This window comes from Rhinatrema bivittatum, chromosome 9 (assembly GCF_901001135.1).
Source record: "Rhinatrema bivittatum chromosome 9, aRhiBiv1.1, whole genome shotgun sequence".
Classification (NCBI taxonomy): Eukaryota; Metazoa; Chordata; class Amphibia; order Gymnophiona; family Rhinatrematidae; genus Rhinatrema; species Rhinatrema bivittatum.
In genome coordinates this window covers 229,410,237-229,427,228 of record NC_042623.1, presented here as the reverse complement: position 1 = coordinate 229,427,228, position 16,992 = coordinate 229,410,237, and positions in this window count along the sequence as shown.

The following is a 16,992-nucleotide window of genomic DNA, read 5'->3' as shown; positions in this document are numbered from 1 at the left end:
GGACTTCACCACTGGAAGCCCGAGGTCCCCCCAGGAGGAACCCGTGAGGACCCAAGCCGCTTGAACTTAAGGTCTCCCAGAAGGAAAGCAAATGGAACAGTCTGGATCAAGGCAGGCAGCAGACAGACAGGACGAGGAAGAACCAGATGTCGAGGCAGGCAGCAAGTAGAATACCGGAGGGCAAGCCAAAGTCAAGAGCCAGGAAGACGAGCCGAAGTCAGGAGCCAGGAAGATAAGCAGAGGACCAGGAACAGGCAAGGTTGGGCTGAAGCAGGAACAAGGCAGGAGCAGGAACCAGTGACACGCAGGATCAATGGACGAAGACAGCAACTAGCAACCTCTGAGAGACAGAGAGAACCTAGTTGCAAGGCGAAGTGTAGGGCTGGTTGCAGAGTTTAAATCCATGAAGGCGTCTGATGTCACTCCCAGGGCCAGGGCAGTGGTGTATTTCCCACGCTGGCCCCTTTAAATTCCAAGCCCCTGCGCACGAACGTGCCTAGGGGGCGGGGCCAGCTGGAGAGCGTCGGCAGCGTTTCCCTCGGGGAGGGATCTTCGTGCGGAGGGCCTAGCGAGGCGCAACCAGAATGCCGTGGTATCAGGAGCAGCCCCGAGGTAGGTGGAGGGACCGGCCGCAGACCTCCTTGGGCCGGGGCCACAACAGAACCCCCCTTCCTGGGGGCTTAGGTTTTGCAGGATGGTCTAAATGAAACTGGCGGAGAAGAGATTTATACAGAATGTTGGAGGCAGATTCCCAAATATTCTCTTCAGGGCCATAACCTTCCCAAGAGAGAAGGTACTCCCATCTTCTGTGATGGAGCCATATATCTAATACATCCTTTACTTGGTAAATGATGTCCGCCTCAGCTGTTGGTTTGGTGGGTTCAGGAGGTTTGTTGTGGAAGGCTGACAAAATCTGATGGAGCCATATATCTAATACATCCTTTACTTGGTAAATGATGTCCGCCTCAGCTGTTGGTTTGGTGGGTTCAGGAGGTTTGTTGTGGAAGGCTGACAAAATCAAAGGATTGAGTAAGGACACATGGAAGATATTATGGATCTTAAATGTGGAGGGGAGACGTAGATGGTATGAAACTGCACCTACTCGCTCCGTTACAGCAAACGGGCCGATGTAGTTAGGGGCAAGGTGCATGGAGGGAATCCGCAAATGAATGTTCTTGGTGCTTAACCACACCTTCTCTCCAGGGAGAAATACAGGAGCAGAGCATCGCAGTTTGTCTGCATGTTTCTTCGCGATAGCAGCAGTCTGTCGTAGTTTCTCCTGAGTGGACCTCCAAAGAAAACGTAACTGTTGTGCTGTGATTTGCACTGCAGGAGACGTAACTGTCAGAGGCAAGGGCAAAGGAGGTCTGAGTCGTTTCCCGTAAACCAATTGGAAGGGGGACATATTGGTGGCAGAATGTCAATGATGGTTATAGGAAAATTCTGCCCATAGCAGTAAAGCCTCCAATTCATTTTGTTGGTCCCCTACAAAGGCTCGAAGGAACGTTTTTAAGGTTCAGTTTGTATGTTCCGCTTGGCCGTTGCCATGCGGGTGAAAGGCCGTAGTAAAGTCTAGTTGGAGCCCGAACTTCTTGCAGAGTGCTCTCCAGTATTTGGCCGTGAACTGGGAACCCTGTCCGAGGCAACATGGAGAGGGAGTCCGTGAAGACGAAAGATGTGCTGAGTGAAGAGTTGCACAAGTTCGGCTGCGGTCGGCAACTTGGTTAGAGGCACAAAGTGAGCCATTTTTTAAAATCTGTCAACCGTGACCCATATCACGGTTTTCTCTTCTGAGGGTGGCAAGTCTACTATGAAATCTGTGGACAGATGGGTCCACAGCTCTGTTGGAATGGGTAATGGTTGGAGGAGCCCCCAAGGACGGCCGGGCAGGGGTTTTTGTCGAGCACAAGTAGAATAGGACTGAACATATAGATGAACATCCTTCTTTACCTGAGGCCACCAGTAGTATTCGGTCAATAGTTCCAAGGCCCGGGTGACTCCAGAATGACCCGTGGTCAAAGAATGGTGACCCCATGACAACACTTTCTTGCGTAGGCGAGCAGGCACTACTATCTTACCTATAGGGACCACCTCTGAAGCTGCAAGGAGGACCTTGGCAGGGTCTAGGATGTATTGAGGCGGATTGCGAGAGAGGATGCCCTCTCTCACACTGCTGAGACACTTCAGTCTCAGCAGTGCGAGAAAGGGCATCTGCCCGAACGTTCTTAAACGCTGGTCTGTAGCAGAGGAGAAAGTCGAACCGGCTAAAAAATAGGGACCATCGAGCTTGTCGTGGGTTGAGGCGTTGGGCTCGGCACAGAAACTCTAGGTTCTTGTGATCTGTATAGATAATAACAGGATGTTGGGCCCCCTCTAGCCACTGACTTTAAATGCCAGCTTAATGGCCAACAGCTCCTTGTCCCCAATACCGTAATTCTTCTCTGCGGGTGAGAACTTCTGAGAGAAGTAGGAGCATGGCAAGGATTTGCTGTTACTGGATACTTGGCTTAAGACAGCTCCTACTGCAAGGTCGGGTGCGTCAACCTCCACAACAAAATGACGCTGTGGGTCTGGATGATGGAGACATTTGTCCCGAAGAAAGGCTCCCTTCAGCTCCTGGAAGGCACTTTGCACCACCGGAGACCAATTTTTGGCATCTGCTCCTTTCTTGGTAAGAGCAGTGAGCGGGGCTACCATATGGGAATAATGCGATATAAACTGGCGGTAAAAGTTGGCTAACCCAAGGAATTGACGAGCCTTAACCCCCATTGTTCGAGGCCAATCCTTGATAGCCGCCTCTTTATCTGGATCCATGTGGAAGCCCGTGGAAGACACAATATATCCAAGGAACGGCAGGGATTCTCGTTCGAACTGGCACTTCTCCAATTTGGGAAAGAGACGATTATCTCGAAGTTTTTGCCGCACTTGTCAAATGTGTGGGCGGTGCATGGCCAGGTCCTTGGAATAAATCAGTACATCATCCAGATATACTATGACGGAGGTGTGCAACATGTCCCTTAACACTTCATTCATTAGGTTTTGGAAAACTGCAGGGGCATTACATAAGCCAAATGGCATGACTAGGTACTCATAATGCCTGTCTCTCGTGTTGAATGCGGTTTTCCACTCATCCCCTGGTCGTATCCTAACCAGATTGTATGTGCCCCAAAGGTCCAGTTTGGTGAAACCCTTGGCTCCTTGCAGCCAGTCCAGAAGTTCAGGAATCAATGTCAAAGGATATCTGTCGCGTCGTGTGATGGCATTGAAGCCACAGTAATCTATACAGGGCCTGAGCATGCCATCTTTCTTCACCTCAAAAAATAATCTGGCTCCGGCACGGGAATTGGAAGGCCGGATGAAGCCCCACTCCAAATTCTCTTGGATATAGCTGGACATGGCTCAAGTTTCTGGTAGCGACAAGGGGTATACCACCCCCTGGGAGGTGTGGTACCTGGCACCAAGTTTATGGCACAATCAAAGGGCCAATGTTCTGGGAGGAGTTCGGCCTTTTCCTTAGAGAAGACGTCTAGATAGTCCAGATAGTGTGTAGGGATAGCCACAGGGGTGGTCATGAGCGGAACACGGGGCCGTGAGATCATAGCCAGACAGGACGTAAAGCAGGATGGACTCCAGGATGTGATTTGAAGAGTATCCCAGTGGATAACTGGGGAGTGCTTCTGGAGCCACGGCAAGCCCAAGACAATCGGATGAATGGCTCTCTCAAGTATAAGGAACGAAATTTCTTCTGTGTGCAGGAGACCGGTACGGAGAATTAGGGGCTTAGTGCTGATGGAGATACTCCCTGGGAGGGGGGTTCCCTGGATAGAAGAAACTTGGAGCAGAGGGAGGAGGGGCTGCATGGCGAGCTGTAATTGCTGGATGAGGTCTTTGAGGATAAAATTCCCTCCGGCTCCAGAGTCAACCAATGCCAATATAGCGAAGGAACCGCCAGGATATTCTAGGGTCACCGGTACAATGCATTGAGGAGCGATATTGGCATTTCCTAGGGTCAGCTCCCCAATGATACCTAGGATCTGGTGTTTCCTGGCCGTTTGCCACATTGAGCTAAGAAGTGCCCCTTGTTGCCACAATATAAACAGAGGCCTAGCAAGCATCGCGTCTTCTTTCCTCCTGGGAAAGGGGATGTCGCCCCAACTGCATAGGCTCCACCCCTTGGCTGCTTGAAGACAGAGGGGGAATCCGTCGGCCGAGGACATGTGGGTGCTAGGTTTACTGGTCTTCGAACACAAGCGTTGTTGGAGTTGGCGGTCGACCCTTCTGCCAGGTCAAACATTCCATCTAAGTCATCTGGAAGGTCCCTTTCTGCTAGCTCATCTCTCAGGCATCGGGACAATCCTTCCAAGAATATCCCGTGGAGGCTGTCCTCCCTCCAATCTAGCTCAGTTGCCAAAGTGCAGAATTCAACCGCGTACTTGGCTAGTGAACAGGCACCCTGGCGTAGCCAAAATAACTCTGAAACCACTGTTGACTTGACAGCAGGTTCATCAAAGATCTGTCTAAAGGTAGACACGAATTGTTCCAAGTCTCCCAGGAAGGGATCCTTACGTTCCCATAATGGCGAGGCCCAGGCCAGGGCCCTACCCTCCAACAGGGAAATGATATAGCTGGTCTTCACCAGATCTAACAGAAACTGTGTGGGTAGTAAAGCGTACAAAACATTGGTTGAGGAACCCATGACACTGTTTGGTCTCCCCTGAGTACCTGGGCGGAGCTGGCAGCTGCGTGGAAGTCGCAGGTCTAAGGCTCGGCATCAGAACAGGAGCAGGGGGTGCTACTGGAGGCATACAGTCCAAACGGTTTGCCAGTCTCTCTACTGTTGCCATCAGAACATCCAGGCAGTGTTGCTGCTGTTGTAGCTGCTGAGCGATACCAGGAATGGCCTGGAGACCAGCAAGATCCGCCGGGTCCATGGCCTTGCAAACTGTTGAGTTCGTGGACCCTTGAGCCAGCTAGAGATGAGAGCATGCTGTGAGGCGGCCCACAGCAGAAGTTGTAGCTGGGAGGCAGATCAAGTCAGGAGACTGACTGAATCTTCACCACTGGAAGCCCGAGATCCCCCGGGAGGAGCCCTTGAGGATCCAAGCCGCTTGGACTTAGGCGAGGTCTCCCGGAAGGAAAGAAAATGGAACAGTCTGGATCATGGCAGGCAGCAGACAGACAGGACGAGGACGAACCAGATGTCGAGGCAGGCAGCAAGTAGAATACCAGAGGGTGAGCCAAAGTCAAGAGCCAGGAAGACGAGCTGAAGTCAGAAGCCAGGAAGACGAGCCAAGGACCAGGAGCAGGCAAGGATGGGCTGAAGCAGGAACAAGGCAGGAGCAGGAACCAGGGACAGAAGGATCAATGGATGAACACAGCAATTAGCAACCTCTGAGAGTCAGAGAGAACCACATTGCAAGGCGAAGCGTAGGGCTGGTTGCAGAGTTTAAATCCCTGAAGGCATCTGATGTCACTCCCGGGGCGGTGCTGTATTTCCCGTGCTGACCCCTTTAAATTCCAAGCCCCTGCGCATGCGTGCGCCTAGGGGGCAGGGCCAGCTGGAGAGAGTCGGCGGCGTTTCCCTCGGGGAGGGATCTTCACACGGAGGGCCTAGCGAGGTGCAACCAGAACGCCGTGGTACCGGGATCAGCCCCAAGGTAGGTGGAGGGACCGGCCGCGGACTGTCCAGGCCATACATCCCTACAAGGGCCTGACCTCAAACGCTGTTCCTGTCTGCGTTTAGTTCTAGTATTTCTAATTTCAGTTTCATGTATTTGTGCATCACTTCTTTCCAGAATATTCTTTTTTCTGTTTTGCAACATTTGGAATGTAAGAACATAAAAAGCTGACTTAAGATGTTTAGAGCTTGCATAATTCATATGCTCAATAGCTTTCATGACCTTCATAATATGGGCGATTCCCTAAATCCTTCTTAGGTGCCAACATTAATGTTTCTAGTACTTTAGAAAACTGGTAGTAGTTGCACTCTAGTTCATCTTCTGTGTTCCCATAGTTTACAGAGGCACTCTGTAAACTATAAAGTCAACATTGGTTGATATTGTAGATTTGGACTTGAGTAGTGGTTTTCTTATTTCTGAGAGCTCTTCAAGTTCCTTTGTCATCAGCTGAAGTGCATAAGTACAGTTAATAGCTTCTGGGTATTTACAAGGGCTTGACCTCAAATGCTGTGCCTGTCCGTCTAGGCCTTATGTCCCTACAAGGGCTTGACCTCTAATGCTGTGCCTGTCCATCCAGGCCGTACGTCCCTACAAGGGCCTGATGTCTAATGCTGTGTCTGTCCATCCAGGCCTTATGTCCCTACAAGGGCTTGACCTCTAATGCTGTGCCTGTCCATCCAGGCCTTACGTCCCTACAAGGGCTTGACCTCTAATGCTATGCCTGTCCATCTAAGCCTTACATCTCTACAAGGGCTTGACCTCTAATGCTGTGCCTGTCCGTCCAGGCCTTATGTCCCTACAAGAGCCTGACCTCTAACACTCTGCCTGTCCATCCAGGTTTTATGTCCCTACAAGGGCCTGACCTCTAACGCTGTGCCTGTCCGTCCAGCTTTACGTCCCTACAAGGGCTTGACCTTTAATGCTGTGCCTGTCTGTCCACTGTCCAGGACTTACATCTCTACAAGGGCCTGACCACAAACACTATGCCTGTCTGTCCAGCTTGGAGCTTGGATATTTCATATAGAAACATAGAAGTGACGGCAGAAGAAGACCAAACGGCCCATCCAGTCTGCCCAGCAAGCTTTCAGAACTAATTGTTTTCATACTTATCTGTTACTCTGACCGCTGAAGTCAGGGCCCTTATTGGTACTTTTTGGTTCCAATTCCCTTCCACCCCAACCATTGATGTAGAGAGCAGTGCTGGAGCTGCATCTAAGTGAACTATCTAGCTAATTGGTTTGGGGTAGTAACCGCCGTACTAAGCAAGATACTCCCACGCTTGTTTACCCTGCCTGTGCAATTCAGTCCTTGTTGTTTGTCTGAATATAAATCCTCTTTACTTCATTCCCCCCTGCCGTTGAAGCAGTCAACTGCGCCGGATATGTATTCCAAGTATCAGGCTTAATTGATTCGGTGTAGTAACCGCCGTAATAAGCAAGCTACACCCATGCTTAATTTGTTTACCCAGAGTATGTATTTCATTCCTTGTTGGTTGTTGTCTGAATATAAATTGTCTTTTCTTCATTCTCCATTCTCCCTGCCGTTGAAGCAGAGAGCTATGCTGGATATGCATTGAAAGTGAAGTATCAGGCTTATTTGGTTTGGGGGTAGTAACCGCCGTAACAAGCAAGCTATTCCCCTGCTTTTTTGAGGATGCAAATCCTTTTTTCCACATTTCCTCTTGCCGTTGAAGCAGAGAGCAATGTTGGAGTCGCATTAACTGTGTGAATGTTTATTGAATAAGGATATTAATCTCCAGGTAATAGCCATCATTCCCGCAAGCAAGCCACTCCCGAGCCTCTTCTCTTCATTCACATCCTCTAGACTTTATGGATCCACAGTGTTTATCCCACGCCCCTTTGAAATCCTTCACAGTTTTGGTCTTCACCACTTCCTCCGGAAGGGTGTTCCAGGCATCCACCACCCTCTCTGTGAAGAAATACTTCCTGACATTGGTTCTGAGTCTTCCTCCCTGGAGTTTTAAATCGTGACCCCTGGTTCTGCTGATTTTTTTTGCAACGGAAAAGGTTTGTTCTTGTCTTTGGATCATTAAAACCTTTCAAGTATCTGAAAGTTTGAATCATATCATCCCTGTTCCTCCTTTCCTCCAGGGTATACATATTTAGATTCTTCAATCTCTCCTCATAAGTCATTTGATGAAGACCTTCCATCTTTTTGGTTGCCCTTCTCTGGACTGCCTGCATCCTGTCTCTGTCCCTTCGGAGATACAGTCTCCAGAACTGAACACAGTACTCCAGGTGAGGCCTCACCAAGGACCTGTATAAGGGGATTATCACTTCCCTTTTCTTACTCAATATTCCTCTTTCTATGCAGCCCAGCATTCTTCTGGCATTAGCTATCGCCTTGTCACATTGTTTCGCTGACTTCAGATCATTAGCCACTGTCACCCCAAGGTCTCTCTCCTGCTCCGTACATATCAGCCCTTCTCCCCCCATCGAATACAGTTCTTTCAGATTTCCACACCCCATATGCATGACTCTGCACTTTTTGGCATTGAATCTCAGCTGCCATATGCTCAATAGTTTTCATGACCTTCATAATATGGGCCATTTTCCCTAAATCTTTCTTAGGTACCAACATTAATGTTTCTAGTACTATAGAAAACTGGTGGTAGTTGTACTCTAGTTCATCCTCTGTGTTCCTATAGTTTACAAAGGCACTGTGTAAACTACAAAGTCAACACAGGTTGATATTGTAGATTTGGACTCGAGTAGCAGTTTTCTTATTTCTGAGAGCTCTTCAAGTTCCTTTGTCATCAGCTGAAGTGCATAAGTACAGTTAATTAATTTATTTATCGAGTTTTATATACCATCATTCAGTTTCGCCATCATAACGGTTTACAAGTTTCGAAGGATAAAATGTTAAGAGGTTAGTAGATCCATTGACATACAGCGTTCACTTATAGCATTAATAAGGTTGAGAGTGATATTCTTAACGTATCAGGGGGGTATATGGTGGGATTCAGTATGAAGGTTACGAAGGCTGGGGGCGAGGACATTTCGGACCAGATTTGTGTTACGTTTTGGGGGGGATGTGTATGTGTCATTGGGTGTTTTGGTAGGCTTTGGTGAACATCCAGGTTTTCAGTTCCTTTTTGAAGGTTTATGGGTTTGATTGAGTTCTTAGTTCAGTTGGTAGGCTTTGGTGAACATCCAGGTTTTCAGTTCCTTTTTGAAGGTTTTTGGGTTTGGTTGAGTTCTTACTTCCATTGGAATAGCTTCTGGGTATTCACTAGACACCAACAGAACCACCACACTCTAGGGGACAACCCATTTCAGGGAGCCCTTTCCTGCACAAAGGAAACAGAACTCTCCCCGGGTATAGCCAGCCTATCTCTTAGCACCCTCTGTCCCATGTTGAACCGCTGTTCACATGGAAACCTCTTCCATGTTGACTCGCCACACTTGAAGGCTTGTGCTCCACTCTAGGGGCCAACCCATTCTAGGGAGCCCTTTCCTGTGCAAAGGAAAGGGAACTCTCCCCGGGTGTAACCAGCCTCTCTCTTAGCACCCATTCACTCATGTTGTACCGCTGTTCACATGGAAACCTCCTCCCCTCGGCCTTGAAAATTCTTGTTTGTATATCTGCTACGTCTACCAGATTTTAAAAGACCAGCGAGAGCTCACTAGATGCCAACGGAAACACCCCACTCTAGGGGCCAACCCATTCTAGGGAGCCCTTTCCTGCGCAAAGGAAAGGGAACTCTCCCCGGGGCCAGCCGGTCTTGCCCCTATCAAAACCACAGGGACCTGACTACTTCAGCTCTGCCAGTCTGTCTTGCCCCTATCAACTTTCTGCCACTCTGCCTTGCTGCCATACACCAGATGACTCACTCTAATCCTTGTGGTGTTCTTGCCACTATCATGGTTCCTCAGTGTGTTGGTGCTAGTCTTTCTGCTGCTTTGTCCCTTTATCAGCGCCTTGTGGTTTTTTCTGACACTGTTTCTACTTGCTATGTTCCCCCTTCATTGTGCTGTAGAATGTCTTGCCACTTTGCCTGTCGTGCTGCCTTCGAGGGTTCATGCAACTGTTATTGGTGCTCTCTTTTGAAGCTGTGGTGTGTTTTTGACACTCTCGTTGCTGCTTTGCACCTCTGTTAAAGCACTCTTGCCACTCCTGGTACCCCTTTGCCCCTTTACAGTGCCTTAGGCTATTCATGCCACTTGGGTGCCACTTTGCCACAGTCTAAGTACCTTGGAGCTCTTTTCTCGTTCTGATGATTGTTCCCCAGAAATTTCATCAGAATTGATAAGAAAACCCCAATTCTGCAGCCAAAAATAGGCTGCAAATACTTCCCCCATTGACTTTAATGGGAAAACGGACAACAAATGAAACTAATCAACGAATTGATTTTCCCCCCTATGAAACTAATGCAACGAATTTGGGTCCCAGAGAAACGAAAACTGAATCGAAACAAATGTTTTCCTTCTGTACATCCCTACGGCTCATGGTACCTTAAGCCTGGCAAAAGCCATTTCTGATTTAGCTAGAGCCCAAAGCAGCAAGAGGAAACTGCTGGGCCAAAAACAGACAATAAAAAGGTAAAATAGAGAGAAAATTATCCTGCAGATTTAATGCCTACAGTATATGTGCTCTGCCCAATTTGCTACAATTGCTAGTTGGTCAGATAGTAGGCAGCCAGTCTCTGCAGAGAACACCAACACCACATGCACAACAAAAAATACAGGGGGAGCCTGAGCGACGAGGACCATGAATGAATGGGACCAGTTATCCCGAATGTGATATGAAGGGGTAATACAAACATGTGTGTGATCCAATGGTGCCAGAGTCAAGAATTGTCTCTCTGGGACACACAGGGGGTGAATCAGCCAAATTCTACCGTCTGGATAGCTCCTCTTTCCTTAGAGGTGACAATTATCCATACTCGCTCAGAAAAGTAATATTTTGAATGCCTCACTTACATTCCCATTTCACGCAGCTAATGCTGAGCTGGCCCTGGGTTCTCCTGCAAACTGGGCAAAACTAAGAAGCTTGACTTTAGCGAAAAAGAGCTAATAATGTGTTCTCGTCATTGCTCACAAGATGTAAGGCGTTGCAAGCTCTGCTTGTGCATGAGTTCTTTGACTTCCCTCTGTTATGAAGTCAAATGAGAGAACACTACAGAGAGGGGCAGGAGAGAGTTCAGAGCCAGAGATTTAAGAGTAATTCACTGGGAAAGGTGAAAACAAGAGAAGGGAAATATATAACTTATGGGATAGGAAGATAAACATTTAACAACTGCCACTTAGAGCCTGATGTTCACTCATTCTGAGCCTATGGGAGGAAAAATAAGCTTTAGTGCATCAGGCCTGAGAGTGGGAATTCCAGTAAAATAATCTGGGAAAACAATTCCCAGACCTGTTAGAGGAAAAGAGAAGTCTGTTTTTCATTCTGGCATTTTTTTTTTAATTTAAAGCTCCTTAGTCTCAGCACCAGGTGAGGGTCGGGATATTTCCATACCCTGAAGAGGTATCAGGAGGGTGGCAGCCACACTTCCAGCCTCTGTCTGTGCCGGGAAGCACAGCAGAAGCCTGGCAGGACCACAGGAGTGGGGACCCGCCCTCCCCAGTACTGCTCAGACATGAGGAGCAGCAAGAGCCGCTGGGGAGAGAGGCACTGCAGCAGAGTCTGAAATCCACAAAGCAGCTCTTGCCCTTCAGGGACTCCGCAGGCATGCAATGTTCCTCCAGCCTCGGATTACTGCGGTGCTGGAAGCTGCTGCGGTCCTCTGGTGAATGTAGGTTTCAGGGACTGTGCAGTAACTGAAACTGGGGGGGCTTATTGCATTAGTGAAAAGGACAGGCAGAAATATTCATACTGGCTCTAACTTTTAAAACAAAAGTAAATGCATCCAAAAAGTTGCAAAGCACTTTTTAAAAGTTATTATCTTTGTGGTGGAGCCCTGAGGAAGTACCAGTGCAGCTTCTCTGCATTGGCAGCTTCTGTTATCCCACTTCTTACCTGAGACCAGAGTCGAGCAGTTCCTCGGAGGGGGAGACAAGAGGGGGAAATGGCTAATGAAAACAAAGAGTGCAGAAATGGATTCAGGAAAATACATATAAGAAAGCACTGAGCGTGTGTGTGTGTAATACAGCAATGCACATGTGCAGGTTTATTTTACAGAAAACTCTTCCAGGCTACCAACAACCATCGTATCAGTGTCAAAGCTTTGCATTTGTCCTTGTGGCTCCGATGGAGTGGAGTTAGTTCAGAGGTAGCTGCCTAACAGATCCACATGTGCACATCATGTGCTACCCCCTCCATCTCCCAGCAGGGCAGCATAACATAGGACAGATATTAAAATCAGAATCCTGGGTCTTCGTATAAGGATGCTCCTGTATATTTTGTACCGTTGCACCTTATTTAACCATATATAGCTTGTACACTTGAATCATATTTAACCATGTGTTACCGTTCCTATCGTTTCACTCCTTCTCTAATTTGTTGGGGTCCCCCTCCGACCCACAGTTTCTCTTAGTTCTCCACCTCCCCTCCCCCTGTTATTTGTACTTTCCACCTTTCGTTACCATGTAAACCGATATGATGTGTACTTTAATGTCGGTATAGAAAAACTATTAAATAAATAAATAAATAAATGATCAGGTATTTGGATCATTTTCTACTTTGTGATTTAGCTAAAGATTTCAGAAGTAAACAGTACTGGAATGGGGTAGGAAGGCACAAGGGTCTCAAACTCCCATACCGGGGAGGATGTCCAAAATAAAGCAGCAAAGGAGGAAGAATAGGAGGAAAAGAAACTGAAATCTTTTGCTCATGGTACCCAAAGTATTGCAAAATTGCAAGAAACATTTCTTGTGGAGCTTCACTTCAAACCTGCACATTCTGCTCCAGCTTTACACCATGATCTTGGATATTTCTGGGTTTGGCCTTGACATCTCTTTGCATCAGCCCTTAGTCGTAGGGAAGAAAAGAGCATTGTGTTGTCTTGTACCTGGATTTACTTCCACCTTAAAGGTGATGCAGTTGAGAGGACATGGCTGATATAGAAAGGAATGGGAGATGGAGTTTCTCCACATTCTGTACTTGTTATATGTCCATATGAACCAGAGTACCCTGGTTTCTATCAGGCACTAACATTCACGCCTTTATATTTACATCCCCAATAGTATGGATTGCCAGACTCAAACTGTATGGATTGCTGGGCACTCATTTAATTCCTGGGCTGGTTATTAGGTAACAGCCAAGTGGACTCTCATAGAACAGAATCTACTAGCCCAGAATAAATCCTGTATGTGTTAAATCTTCAACCAACATATAGTGAGAAACTGATGGACTCTTGTAAAAAAAAAAAAAAAAAAAAGCAGTGGGATGTGAGTAGAAATCCTGCTCAAATAATGTGTGAGAAGGAACGACAACTCGATTCTAAAATGGCAGCAGAATCTCCTAGAGCTGCATCAGAGAAAGTCGTGGTGGTGGTTTCTGATGAAATGATACATACTCTCTCTAAAAGCCTGTCTGCAGCACTGGAGGATCAATTGTCAAAAATACAATCCACAGTTGATGAAATAAAGGAAGGTCTTGAAATGCAGACACAATACCTAACCGAAGTGGAGCAGAGGGGATCTCCTCAGGAAGACCACGTGATGAGAGTTGATATGCAGATTCTGGTCCTGCAAAAAAGAGAACGCTGCCTTGATTGAAAAACTTGAGCATCAGTAGAATAGAAACCAGAGAAACAACCTAAGGGTCATTGAATTACGGAGGCTTTGAAAGATAGAGAGCTTCCAGCATTTTTTTGAAAAATGGCTTCCGGAAGTGGCCTGGATGTCATGGTAAGTGCTATAATATGTGAGCAAGCTCATCATGTGGGGCTGCTTAAGGACAACAACATTTGCCCGACACTGGTGGTAGCTCATATTTTAAACTGGGTTGATAAAACTAAACTCCTTAGTGCCTGCAGAGCTAGAGGGGTGGTTGAATATGATTGGACCCAAATATTACTCTTTAATGATTTTTCAGCTCAAGTAGCGGAAAGAACTTTTACCCACTTGCTCAGAGTTACAACACAAGGGGATTCGATTTGTAGTTCTCTATCCCACTAAGCTAAGAGTTTACCATGAAGGCAAAACACTGCACTTGCAGGAATTTATGAGCCGTTTGCAATAAAGAATGACGTGGTGACAAAAATATCAGTCCATACAACAATTTACAGTTTAAATTGATTTTGGATTTGTTTCCTGCTATGAACACTTTTTGGAAGCTAAGAGGCGGGACTATCATGCATGTAGGCTTTTTGCATATGCTTAACATAATTCTGATGTAGAAAAGGAGCCCAATTAAAGTTAATGTTTTACTGGTGCGGCGAAAATGCAGGATATTTCATTTGGCTTCCGTTATAAATTTTCCTGTAGTTTTTTTTTTAATGTCATATGTGTTTGAGTATAATTGTCAATAATATCATACGAGCAATGCTGCTGTATCCTATGCATCGTGATGAGGAGATATGCTTGATGCAAAGTTCGTTGCAGTGATTCAACAGTTGGAGGACCCAATGCTGCCTTGGGTCATTAACCGCAAGGGTGGAACACCAAGTTTACAGGGAACTGAGACCTCATAGTGACCTGCTGCATCTGTTAACCAATCATTAGACATTTTACTTTCTTTTGTTGGTTTTGGCTATAGGCTTAAATTTTTGCCTATATTCCAGATATTATTTGCAAGTTTTGACTGATGTTTTATTCTCAAGTTATATATTACAAGATCTTCCGTAACAAGGGGATGTTGGGAGTTATGTGTGTTGATTTGCTAGTTGGAGGGGGGGGGGGGGGGGGACGACCCACACTAGGCTCACTTTCCACCTACGAACATAATGGAGAGAGATAAGGGTGAAAGTTCCTTGGATCGAAAAGAGTTGGGACTAGTATGCTGATGATACTGGTATGGATGGTGTGTGTATGGCGAAGTGAATAGATGGATGAGTGGAGAGGGGGGAGTGCGGTGGGAAAGGGTGGGGAAGGAGAGGAGTTTTTCGCTGATACCTGGGAGAAGGTCCAGAAGGAGTTTTGTACAGAGCTGGAGAGTGAAGGGGAAGCTATACAAGCAACTAATTTGGAATAAGGGGAATGCGAATAGTGCCCCCTGGGGTACGGGGTATCTTATATAAGGAACCAGTCTCAGTCCCAAGAGGAATGGTCGAATAGACAATATTTAGTGATTTAGATGGGAAGTAGTGTTAAAATTAATAACTTTTAATGTTGATGGGATACATTCCCTGGTGAAGAGAGCAAAAGTGCTCACTGTTAAAGAGGGATAAAGTTCACATAACCTGTCTGCAAGAAACCCATTTATCTGATGAAAAACACCTGAAACTGAAGAAAGACTGCTGTTTTGTATCATTCTCATGCAGGCAGAGGACAGTGGCTATTCTCATTCATAAAGATCTACCATTTACCACAGAAAAAACAGTAAAAGAAATTTCTGCTACTATTGGTGGAACTATTTGGGAAGAAATATCTTATTGGTAATGTGCATGCCCCTAATGTAAATTCCTGGAATTTATCTCAGTATTAATAACCATCATTCCCAGGTATCCTGATTATTCTTTGGTACTGGGGGTGGGGGGGGATTTTAACTTGGTAATAGACAGTGGAGAGGATTGTAGACTACCCAGAACACCCAAATCACAAGAACATTGAAAAGGGGTTAATCTACTGAAGTAGGAGTTGGGTGTGTTCTGGATATATGGAGATGAATGCCTCTTCCGACCCGCATCAGAGCTACTCCAGAACTGATTACATCCTGATTTCAGCAGGGCTCTTCCCTGCAGCCCTTAAGCATTCTATAGGGGTTATTACTGTTTCTGATCATGCCCCTGTGTTGTGAACGCGGAGGTGCGGTCGCTTGCTCAGATAGATTGTGAGCCCTTGGGCCCCTGGCACCACTCAGGGAGGAGCCCTAAGACACACATCGTGGGAGGTGAGAGTGTTCAGGCATGGACTGGAGCAGGAACAAGGCTGGACCACTATCAAGACTTGGAACATCAGGAACTGGAACAAGGCAGGACCTGCACGCACAGGTGAGACCCAGCAAAGCAATGCTGGTCTCAAGAGTAGCCCTCCGGCCACTCGGTAGCCCTTCCAGACCCGCTGCTTGGGAACAATGAGTGCTTGAGGCCAGACGGAGGCTGAGAGCAGGAACAAGATGAGACATGGAACCCAGGAAACTTGGAAGACTCAGATGAGGAAACGAGGAACTTGGAAGACTCAGACGAGGTTTCAGGATACTTGGAAGACTCAGACAAGGCTTTGTGGAACTTGGAAGACTCGGACAAGGATCCAGGATGCTTGGTCAGGCGAGGATTCAGGATTCAGGGACTAGTACAGGGTGAGTACTGCACCGCAGCACGCCCTACACAGCCGCCCATGGCTGGTCGCAGACCACACCAAAAGCGAAGAAGACTCCAGGCGAGAAAGTGAAGACTTGGAACTGGAAACATGTCGAAAATTCAGGAGAGGCCTGCACCGAGACGCACCCTACACAACCGCCTGTGGCTGGTCACGGAACAAGCTAAAGCGGAGCAGGTTCTGGCTTGAGCTTTAGGCATGGACGGAAGCAGGCACAAGGTACTCTGAAGACCAGGAACAGGATTCAAGACTCAGGATTCAAGACTCAGGAACTCGGATTCAGGAACAGACCTCAGAATTAAAAACAAGGAGCCTTCCGGAGACTTGCGCTGCAGACATGAAGACAGACCTTGTGCCATGAAGCGCCCTACACAGCCCCCCATGGGCTAGTCATGGACCACGATGGTGGCATGCCAGGAAAGGTGTACAAGCAGGAAACCTGGAAGCAGGATGAAGAGCCGGAGATGAGGACATCAGGACCAAGACTGGAACATCAGAACTTCTGGACCTGGAACATCAGGACACAGAAGAGACGAGGGAGATCCAACGAAGAGCAGGACCAGGAATATCAGGATGAAGGAGACCAGGAACATCTAGAACATCTAACAAGGAGCCATCTAGACACGAGTAGACCATGGAGGACCTTTACCAGCGAAGAGCACGGACAACTGAGACCCAATTTGAAGGCCCAGAGGAATGAAGGCTGAGCCCTTTTATAGGGCTGGACATAGCACCAGCTGATGATGTCATCCGGTGGAGCCACGGGCTTTTCCTGCCGCTGGCCGTTTAAATAATGTGGAGAGGCACGCATGCACACCTAGAGTACCAGGGACAGGCAGGAGCAGGCAGCAGTGCTGGCGGCATCCCAGTCCACAAAGGTGGGAGAAGTTGGCGGCGGTGTCAGGGCCACAAGGAGATGACGTCCTGCG